Genomic DNA, 12,081 nt, shown 5'->3' on the forward strand with positions numbered 1-12,081 from the left:
GGTATTGATGTTTATGTACCCAGGAGGGTCAGGTTTCGTTAACCTCTTCCTCCTTCCTTTGTATTTGTTTGAGCATCTGTCAAGTGTATTTATACATTGTATACGAGGGCCAGAGTAACCCGCACTTACTCAGGACCCTTTCAGAACAATGTCCATGCACTATCTACACATACACTTGGTGCAAATAAATCATTTCTCTTTATAGGTCCATAATTATTTGCACTTTCATTAGATAGGTGTCAGCTATAAAACATTCACATAAATCTCTTTCAATGTTTATTAGTTAACCCCTAAACTAATGTGTGACATCTCCAGCTCTCTCTCTCTCTCTGTATGGGTATTTGAATATTGATGTTTTTCTACCCAGGAGGGTCAGGTTTCTTTAACCTCTTCCTCCTTCTCTCCAGCTTTTACGTTCCGTTGTTAATTTTAGGTTTTCCTGCCAAAGTTGGCCCGGCATGGCCAAGCGTGTTAAGGCGTGCGACTCGTAATCTGAGGGTCGCGGGTTTGCAGCCCCGTTGCGCCAAACATGCTCGTCCTTTCAGCCGTGGGGGCGTTATAATGTGACGGTCAATCCCACTATTCGTTGGTAAAAGAGTAGCCCCAGAGTCGGCGGTGGGTGGTGATGACTAGCTGCCTTCCCTCTAGTTTTACACTACTAAATTAATCATTATAAGAGGCCTAAGGCCTAATGGCATTTCTTTTGTTTTCTGACCAAAAGTTGTGCTGATAAATTGAACTCTAAAGAAAAGGTTCGGCCAATCAAGATTTGTAATAGTTCTGTACATCACAGGTGATTAAACTTTACCCTTGGTGGAAAATAAAATAGACATGTAAAATGTATCTAGAATCATTAACTAGTCTGCCCGCTGTATAATGTCGAAGAAGAAATCAGACGTAATACCATAATATTATTCACGCACCTAAATTAGTTTAGGTTACTATATGGTAAATCAAAAAGGACTTAAATTTCAAATCTCAAAAACCAACAATAAAAGAAACTTTATTTTTTAATGTAATTTTTCGGAGCAACTATTGACTGAAATGAACCTCCCTTTTATCTTACTTTGCCCTGTGATTGCTTATGAAAACAAAAAGGCAAAATGCTGGAGTTAATCACATGTGTAGAAGCAGATATTAAAAGTCATTATCTGAATTGCCTCTATTCTTAATCTTCTGATGTAATATTTACCACTGATCATTTAGATACTAAAAACCCGACAAAAATGCATTTTTTTTTACGTGATGAGTTCAACGAAAGGTTGAGAGAACCTTTTAACGTTGGTCTTGGAAGAACGTTTGTTTTAATGACAAATTTGCACAAGAGGCTGTCTGTGCTGCACCAATCACAAGTATTGAATTCTGAATAAGCTCTTGAGCTTATTGATGTTTTTCATTCACTTACAAATAACAAGTACAATAACACGCTTTGTATCATAAGACAAGTGACATATTTGACATGGGCCATACGTGGCTTGGTGGTTAGTTGCGATTGGGTTGTCTTTAAATTTCGCGCAAAGCTACACGAAAACAAGCTGCACTTGTCGTCCCTAATTTAGCAGTGAAAAACTAGAGAGATGGCATCTAGTCATCACAATCTACCACCAACTCTTGGGCTACTCTTTCACCAACGAATAGTGGGATTGATCGTAACATTAGAACGTCCCCACGACTGAAAGGACAAGCATGGTGATGTGACAGGGATTCGAACCCGCGATTTTCAGATTGCGTATCGAGGATCCTGATTACCTAGTCGTGTTCAGCCGGTTAGCTGTGAATCAGGGGCTTCTGAATTTGCATCTCCTTGCCGCAAAATCGCGCTCCGCAGTTTGGAGCTCGATCAACGATCAAATCTTACTATGCGATCAAACAAAAGCAATCAAAAAATTAGTAACGAGTGCTATTGAGTAACCATTTCCTCTGGTCTCTCAGTTCGAATTTGAGGACGGCTAGTGCAGGCAACTACTGTATACTTTTGCATGAATATTCAAACCAACCGTGCTTATCATAAGCTTTGAATAGTATTTGAACACAGATTTCTTCAATTACCGAAATTTGATAATTTCTACCTACGTGTAAATATTTTAATAATGTATCACAATAAAAAGCGACGTAAAACAACAGAGAAACTGAAGTTTAAATAAATTGAATTCAGTTGATTTAGGGATTTTAATAAAAATTACCCCAAAAATAATCCAACTAGACGAGTTATAGAGTACCACTAGAGAGAATAGTCATGGTGTCCAAATGGTAAGCTTGAAGACTTGTAATACTAAAATTTGAAGTTATATCCTATTGTGCCGTTTCTCGCTTAACAATAAATCCATAAAATAATGTCTTAACTACAATTTTTGTTAATATTTTAGAGCAAAGCCATAATGGACTGTTTGCTGTGCCCACTGCAGAGAATCGAACATCGGATTTTAGCGTTGTAAATCCGTATACTTACCGCTTTCTCCCTGGGAACCAACGAAAAATGATATTGTTTTATCTTTCATCTACAAATATGCAGTTGTTTTCTAGTTATTTTTCAAGACAAGCTAAATTTGTTGACCACTTTTCAACTACGTATATTAAACACTGACACTATTTTACTCAGTAATCTAAAGTCATTAGGAAGAAATAACATTGCATTCTTTACTACAGAATACATTACATATATAATACTCATGTTCTATAATACCATAGTGATTTGGACAGCATTGTTCTCTTCTGGCATATTATTTTCATTCTCACGCTATTTGACCTAAATCAAATTATTTGTTTTTCATTACGTATGTTATTCTTGAAATTGCCTAAAATGTCACATTAACTTGAAGCTTTTTTTTTTTTTTTACAGCGGCGCCACGTAAGCGTTCTACAGAAAATTGTAATTAATTCTATGTGAATGAAACATAGTTAAGGGCTAAGATTTTTATTAAACCATTGATTACTGCCTCAAGATATTGATTTAATTCAATCTGAATTCACAGGGGATTACCCTCAGAATGGACGAAAATAATCAATGTTTGGTCGTCTGCATCATGCATGGTGGAATGATTGATAGCCAGTGTAAAAACTGCAATTTTGATGTATAAACATTTAAGTTGTTTTCATGTCTTATTTAAAACTTTCATTCTAAAAACCTTATTTTTGGTCTTTTTGTTTTGAATTTCGCGCACAGCTACTCGAGGCCCATCTCCTCAAACCGTCTCTAATTTAGTGGTGTCAGGCTGCATGCCCCCTAGTGGCATAGCAGTATATCTTCGGACTTACAATGCTATAATCAGTGTTTCGATACCCGTGGTGGGCAGAACACAGAAAGCCCATTGTGTAGCCTTTTGCTTAATTATAGAACGGCAACCAAATACTCAGACTACAGAAAGCAGCTAGTCAACACCACCTACCGTCATCTTTTGGGTTGCTCTTTTACTAACTGTGTGTGTGTTGTCTTGTAGCAAAGCCATATCGGGCTATCTGCTTAGTCCACCTAGGGGAATCGAACCCCTCATTTTAGCATTATAAATCCGTATACTTACCGCTGTACCAGCGGGGGACATTTCTCGTTGTATTACCACATTAAATATTCACAAAATGAAAAAAACAAAACAACAGGCAAACCAAGTAACAAACTCACTAATCCAATAACCGTCAATTACTGTAATAAGTTCATTAATCAAATCAACAAACTCCTCTAATCTATCCTAACTTGCGTTTTATATCGTTCAATGAAGCTCTGTTGAGATGCACGTTCGTCTCGTGACATTACAGCTAGCCATTCATTAATATTTTACATTTATTTAATGATGCGAGTTAATAAATTTAAAAAGTTTGTTTGTTTGTCTGTTTTTGAATTTCACACAAAGCTACTCAAGGGCTATCTGTGCTAGCCGTCCCTAATTTAGCAGTGTAAGACTAGAGGGAAGGCAGCTAGTCATCACCACCCACCGCCAACACTTGGGCTACTCTTTTACCAACGAATAGTGGGATTGATCGTCACATTATAACGCCCCCACGGCTGAAAGGGCGAGCATGTTTAGTGCGACTGGGATTCGAACCCGCGCCCCTCAGATGATGAGTCGAACGCCTTAACCCACCTGGCCACGCCGGGCAACTCTAAAGTAAAATTAAATATATTAGTACAAATAGAACGCTATAGTGATAAAAACTTAAAGTATCTAAGTTACCAACACTGGAACACATCGACAATGGTCTGAGATATTTTTATTACATTAGCAGCCTGTTCACATTCATTGTGGCCTAGCTTGAATGTGGTGTGCGTTGTGTGTAAGTTACATTAAGTATGTTGATTCAAATCATAATAGAAATAGTTCGTAGAAACAGGTACCAGAGTGTTAGTGGAATATACACATGACAACGCTAGTAATAATAATGATAGTATTATTAAGCCTCATAGTAGTACAGTAATTGCAGAGACGGGGTAGTTGAAAGGAGGGGGATTGGTTTAACTGGTACTTAAAAAAGTTGGAAACCAATGACGTAGACTCCCACGCCGATAGGATTTGAAACAATTATATAAACTGTGCATCTAGAAAGTGTAAACTATTCTTGTATATACATTTAACTGTAACAGGAAAGTCAATGACGTCAGAAAGGAAATTTCCACCTCTGAGAACGATTTAATATTTCTAATGGCCATTTTCACTAGCATACCTTTCTTGTTGATTTTGCAAAACTCACGACAGTTTCATATCTTTTCATCCAAATTATAAAAGACATGTTGGTCCAGAATTATAATAATCGTGATATATTACTGACAGACTTAGAACATGGGGTATTAACTTACATCTGATTTTATTATAAACGAAGACACTTAGTGGCACTTTGTTTTCTTAAGAATTTCTTTAACGCAGGATCCCTCCCACAACCAGAGGTTTTTCAGTAGCAAGAATCGGAAGAAAAAAGCCAGGACTTACCCTATTATTTAGCATACGTTTTGACATGATGACTACAATTTACAGTTTCAAAATCGGGTAAATATTAATCGAGTTACAACTGGCCACATCATCAACAGAAACCGAATAGCTGGTGATCGTACTTCTTGTGCAACAGATAGGTCCGCTATGTGAACCTTCTTCATCTTTACACGTTTTTGACATCTGTTTTCCCGACCAGACCACAATAGATCTTCAGCAGATAGCTGACCGTGGCTAGACCTTCGCTATTCCTTGACATGTTATCATCAGCCATCATTACTGCTTCAAATACTTCCGTATACGAGGTTCCAAGAAGTTCCACTTGTAACTCTCGTGGCCGCTGTGGACGCAATTACAATAGATTTTTGGGCGGCCCTTGTTAAGGCAGAATCACCTATTCAGACCAAATGCGTTATGGCATTACTCATATACATATTTGGTGTTGACAAGGACAGTAGTGATAGTGGTTGAAGCAGATCAGAAGATTAACAACTAGATCTCCAAACTCAAATACACAATGAGAGAAATTGATTTGAAAATCAAAATACAGATAAGCAATTCGTGTGTCTGGTTGTTGATCTGGCGTCCATTCTGAAACCCTTTGAGTGCTCATAACCCCAGACTGAAATAAAAAAACCACCATATGAATTACCTATTTCGATGCACTATATACCAGACTTTCCAACATTATATGCAAAATATCCAGAAAACTATCACTGGAATTTCTTGTTTTTTGCTATGCCACACAAACACACGACTTTGCCTCTGATTGGGATATGGTTCCCGTGTTAAAGAGTAAATTAGAACGTCTCGTGCAATAGTTTTTACTTTTATGCAGCCAGTCCTTGTTCATGTGAAGTGCTTGATAACCCTTAGTGTTTAGTCTTAAATGTACTATACCAAAGTGTAATAATTCCCAAATTCTTGCTGTATACGCTATTATTATCAGTGTCCCTATCTTTCAAAAATTCAAAAACTAGAATATTAAACTGTTTAAGTTACAGTAGCTTAAGTTAGTAGAATATAGTTACATGTTAGGCCTACTTTAGGCTTAACTTATCAGATACTTTATAGATTTGTGTTGCAGTGATTCGTGTATTTGTTTAAAAAAACACTAGTGTTTTCAATTTTCAGTTAGTTGCTTAATATTTAGCAACAAGAAGAAACATTTTCGAGGTAGATACTTAGCCAAGCACAGCGCTATATTTGATCAGCTGGACGTAGCAACCTATGAAAAAGTTGTAGTTACCTGCTTTTAAAAGAAAAACATTAGTTCTTTTAGGTAAGTTTGATTTTCTTCGCGAAACTTTGTAATTCGTATAATTTAATCATCAAAGGTTTGAAATAGTTTTACAAGCTAGCAAAATGTCAATCCCTATATCCAATTTGCGCATGGTTATGGTCTGGCGCTAAATATTAGTATTACAGTATATTTGTACGTGGTCTTCAAAGTTTAGTGTCATTTACACAAAATGTATAGTCATGCCTGGTCTCATATATTTTACATAAAACTCATTAAAGGCCTGGTATGTTCAGGTGGTTAAGGCGCTCGACTCGTAATCCGAATGTCGCGGGTTTGAATCCCCATCACACCAAACATTCTCGCCCTTTCAGCCATGGAGGCGTTATAATGTGACGGTCAATGTCACTATTCATTGGTAAAAGAGTAGTCCAAGAGTTGGGGGTGAGTGATGATGATTAACTGCCTTCCCTTTAGTCTTGCACTGCTAAATTAGGGATGGCTGGCGCAGATAGTCCTCGTGTAGCTTTCCGCGAAATTAAAAAACAAACAAACAAACAAACAAACAAAACTCATTAAAGGTTGTAATGTTACACGTTCGTATTTGATATTCATTTTATTATACACTCATTACAGCTGTAGCGGTTGAGATGTTTCTGGTTAATGGTAACTTCTGGTCAAAAACAAGCTAACGGTATAAATCAATAATCTATGTATTAATGGAGTCAAGTATATAAATATTCCAAACTGACAAGTATACAGTGTCATAACTCAATATGTACATAAACTAACATACAATGATTAAAATGAGTTCAAACATTGGTTGTGTACTTTTTTCTGCTAACGACATTTTCGGCCGAAATCCTAATAATGTCTCATGAAGTTTGGTCAACTTGAGATATTTATGCTAGTCGTTAAATCTACTGTTACCTGTATTTATATTGAGCTAAAAGTGCAAAATATCTTTCACAAACGTAGAAATTAATAACAATAATATTAAAAATTTTATTTAAAACTTTATAATAATATTAACAAAAGAAACTAAATTTAAAGAAACAAAAACGATAGGAGTATGACATTACAGTTGCTAATCATGTCGTCTCTCTCTTATTTTAGCCCATCGGTGGCTTAGCGGCAAGTCTATGCATTTATAACACAAAAAAGTGGGTTTCAATACCTGTAGTGAGATTAGCACAGATACCCCTTTGTTTAACAAGCAGACATCTGTAATATTGAACTTAACTTGTTAAAATAACTAATATGGTCCTCTCCCCTAGATACGCTCACCACATAGAGGCATGACATGTAAGACGAAGATCCATAGCTTTCTTAATATGCAACGCCAGGAAGACTATTTACGGAAGCGCATTTAACTCAATTGTTTGTTTGTTTGTTTTTGAGTTTCACGCAAAGCAAAACGAAGGCTATCTACGCTAGCCGTCCCTAATTTAGCAGTTTAAGACTAGAGGGAAGGCAGCTAGTCACCACCACCCACTGCCAACTTTTGGACTACTCTTTTTACCAACGAACAATGGAATTAAGCGTCACATAACGCCGTCACGGCTAAAAGGACGATCATGTTTGGTGTGATGGGAATTCGAACCCACGATCCTCAGATTACTGATCGAACGCCCTAGCCGCCTTGCCAAGTTGAAATTCTTGTTATGAATATAAAACAATCTTGTGCTGGCACGCACTCCCCAGAAAATTGGACATACCCTTCCATGAAAATTCTAAGAAAATTCTTACCCTTCCATGAGAGGTGCTCTCCATTGTTTGAGGAAAATTCTATCGTAAATAATTTTGATTTTTTTAAAACAAACAAATAAATATAAAATATTCTAGTAACCGTTAAACCTCATGTTAGTCAGACTTTTTCCTTTTTTTATCAGGATAGACAAAAACGAGAGAATTTATTAACTCCTCAAAAATGCATACACCTCGTGGTTAAGCTTAAAATTATCGTCTGTTGTGGCCATTGGAAAGTTAGACTTACAGTTATCGTTTCTATTATGGTCATTGTTTGCTTATTTGTAATTAATTACAAAGCTACACAATGGGCTATCTGTGCTTTGCCCATAACGGGTATCGAAACCCGATTTCTAGCATTGTAAATTCGCAGAAATACCGCTATCCCACTGGAGGGAGGGATTGTTTTAAGTACAAATGTTATACGATATGCTAACCTAGCTGTGTCTGCGATGAAAGAAAGGGATTGAATCATGAATTTTAGAGTTGTAACTCTTCAAATTTACTGTTTAACCGCAGGGCAACATAAAGCAAAAAAAAAGAAAAAGCATCGTAAAAATAAGTTCACGAAAACAGTATCTGTGTACTGAATCAACAGAGCCAATATTCTACATGTTTGTAACATAATCAAACGTTGTTGGGTAATTTTTTTTCAGGTGCCCACGGAGTTGGGAGAAGACATCAAAACCACCCTTATAGGAAATGATCTTGAGAAATTTGCTTATCCTATACCTCGTGAGTCCAACATATTTTTTAATCCCTTGTAGTTATAATGCTATCCACTCTGCTTGGATTTTAAACTAGGCTTACGAAGTTGTAATTTTAAAATGAAATTGCTGAAAAGTTATACGTGTTATAACAAAATGTGTTATATAGTTTCGTAGTTTTAATTACACCCCCTCATTGACTCAGCGGTACGTTTGAACATTCACAAGAATAAAATTCGGGGTTCGATTTCCCTTTGGAATAGTATAATTAGCCCATTGTGCAGTTTATTCAAGTGAACTCTAATTCTATCCATTCTTTTATTGGCATCTTTAATTTGGCTTTAGATATTTTGATTCCAGTACTAGATAACTTCATCTTAGAAGGTTTTTATGTTATCCACTTTGAAATTACTCCATTATTTGTCATCAATAAATTACTACATTGTAACAATTACAATGTGATTCTTACAACTTATGTTCTCCCCACAGCGGAGTAGCGGTAATTCTGCAGGCTTACGATACTAAAAATCGGGTTTCAATGTCCGTAGTATAGCTTTGCACTTATCAACAACCAAAATTTAAGGCTTAAAAGTTCAATAATGATATACATACTGTTAGTTTCCTTTGAAATGAACATAGTAAACACAATTTAATTTATGACCAGTTTTCTACAGCTCTTCATTAGATTATACGTCAATACATACATTTCTTTTAACTTAAGGTACGACAAGACCCCAAAGGAAATCGGACGAAAAGGGAAGAACCTATTTCTTTGTTTCTCTCGACGAGATGATGGCGGGCATAGCTGCTAATGAATATTTATAATACGGAATGTACGGTTGGGCTATGTACGAAACCAAACTGGAGACCATTAGAGCGATCCACGCTGAAGGAAACGTAGCCATCTTGGATGTTAAACCGCAGGTAGTGAGCCAATATTTTTTTATCTCTATATTTATCTTTAGCACATCGATTGTCATTACAATCAAAGTAAGAGTTTTCAAAACTATGACTTTATCACCAGATTCACCTGGATTTATCTTTAGGCTGTCCTGAAATTATTCCCATATTCACCTGAATTAACCACTGTGCTCACCTGGATTCATTACCTATTTAAGCTGGACTCATCTCACCACTTAAAATCACCACTATCAGTTTAATCTGGAATCCTCATAATCAGTTTAACCTAGAATCACCACTACCAATTTTAACTAGAACCACCATCGCCAGTTTAACCGAGAATCACCACCATCAGATTAACCTAGAATCACCACCATCAGTTTAACCTGGAATCATCATAATCAGTTTAACCTAGAATTACCACCACTAGTTTAAACTAGAACCACCATCGCCAGTTGAACATAGAATCACCACAATCAGTTTAACCTAGAATCACCACCATCAGCTTAACCTAGAATGACAATCATCAGTCTAAACTAGAATAATCACCATCAGTTTAAACTAGAATCACCACTACCAGTTTAAACTAGAATCACCACCATCAGTTTAACCTGGAATCACCATAATCAGTTTAACCTAGAATCATCACCACTAGTTTAAACTAAAACCACCATCGCCAGTTCAACATAGAATCACCACCGTAGTTTAACCTAGAATCACCACAATCAGTTTAACCTAGAATAACTACCATCAGTTTAAACTAGAATCCAAATCATCAGTTTAACCTAGAATAACCTCTATCAGTTTAACCTAGAACCACTACTGCAAGTTTAACCTGGAATCGCTACCATCGATATAAACTAGAAACACAACCATCGGTTTAACCTAGAATCACTACCATCAGTTTAACCTGGAATCACCATAATCAGTTTAACCTAAAATCACCACTACCACCAGGTTAACCTGGAATAACAACCATCAGTTTAATATAGAATCACCACCATCAGGTTAACCTAGAATTACCACCACCATGTTACCCAAGAATCACCACCATCAGTTTAATCTAGAATCATCACCACCAGCTTAACCTAGAATCTTTATATAGAATGGTGTATTAAACTTTATTCTTGTTTTATATCTAAGTGAATACATGTAATTATAATTGGGCAATATTTTTTTCGATATGCCGTCCAGGGTACTACTTCTATACATTTTCACACAAAACCTAATTTTCTCCTACTATGTGTTTCATTTGTATATATTTAAAACTGTCCAGAAATTCATTTATAACTACAGGGTGGCCCGTAAGTCCCTACCTATCCATATGTTGTGTCTAAACAACGTTATAATACTAATGATGAGTTGAAGGCAGATGTTACAGTTGTATATGGAACAATAACCCCTACTATGTTGAGGAAATTGTCTCACAGAACATGGCGCCGCATAATATTATGCAGCGAGAATGAGGGACAGCATACAGATACACTGGATACTTAAGATATATAGATGGGTAGGGACTTACGGGCCACCCTGTATTATAAGTAATAATCTGTCATCAAGAACTACAGTGGTGTGATAAAAAAATAAGGAACTTTCTCTTTTCCTTCTTGTATTTTTCATGAGCATTTCAGGTGTTGAAAATCCTTTGAACACTTGAGTACACTCTCTATGTTGTTTTCATCGAATCGCTAACTCTTGGGCTATATTTTACCAACGAATAGTGAGATTGATGGTAACATTATAACGCCCCCACGGCTGAAAAGGCGACCATGTTTGGTGTTACGGGATCGTGTAAGTGTGTTAGACGTAAAACGTTACTCTGTATCGTCACTATAATGTTACATTCTCACTCTCTTTCGATTTGAAAACTAGACTTATCGTGGGGTGTTCAAAAATAGGAAAAAAGTTTTGAAGGTCTGTTTAGCAACTGGCATTACGCTATTAACGTTTAGATTTCAATACAGCATTTAGATTAGTTTTAGACCCCAATAAGTACTAGCTACTGTAATACAGAAACATGTTTATAAATTAACAAAATAAAAATTGATCAATTTTAAAGAAAGAAATTCTAAACGTTAACTCAAAGTTTTAAACATTTGGATTCATAGCATAGTTTTGTGGCTGTGTTTATTTGGTTTCCTAATATGTTGTGTTTTTGTTTCGTGTGCTGGGTCCTAGGAAATGTATAGTCCAGTATGGGTGATTTTTCTGTGAATTTCTGTTTTGAATTGTGTATCAGTTCTAGTGATCTTGAGGTTAAGAAATGCTATTTGGTTAGTTATTCCTGTTCGCACGTGAACTTATTGTTGGGATATATCGGGTTAATGTGATTGAAAACAACTAAGTGTGTGTTGTGTAGATGTGAATCCAGCAATTGTATCAACATACCTGTACCAGTGGTCGGTGTAAGGCTGAATTGAATTGATCGCAAGTAAACACAGCCACAAAGCTGTGTTCACTCAATAAATTAATCATGAAATCAGCAAAATTATACAACATTTCATCGACATCTACAAATTTCCTCAAAAAACCGTTGAAAAATTATACACACACACCTAGACCAGCAACA

The 12,081-nt window shown here is 36.3% G+C and overlaps 1 pseudogene; it reads left to right on the forward strand.

The window, feature by feature from the left end:
* Positions 1 to 5,692: 5,692 nt before the first annotated feature.
* Positions 5,693 to 9,437, forward strand: LOC143245516 (55 kDa erythrocyte membrane protein-like; annotated as a pseudogene).
* The last annotated feature ends 2,644 nt before the right edge of the window (positions 9,438 to 12,081 follow it).

Source organism: Tachypleus tridentatus, chromosome 2, assembly GCF_004210375.1.
Source record: "Tachypleus tridentatus isolate NWPU-2018 chromosome 2, ASM421037v1, whole genome shotgun sequence".
In the NCBI taxonomy this organism is placed as follows: domain Eukaryota; kingdom Metazoa; phylum Arthropoda; class Merostomata; order Xiphosura; family Limulidae; genus Tachypleus; species Tachypleus tridentatus.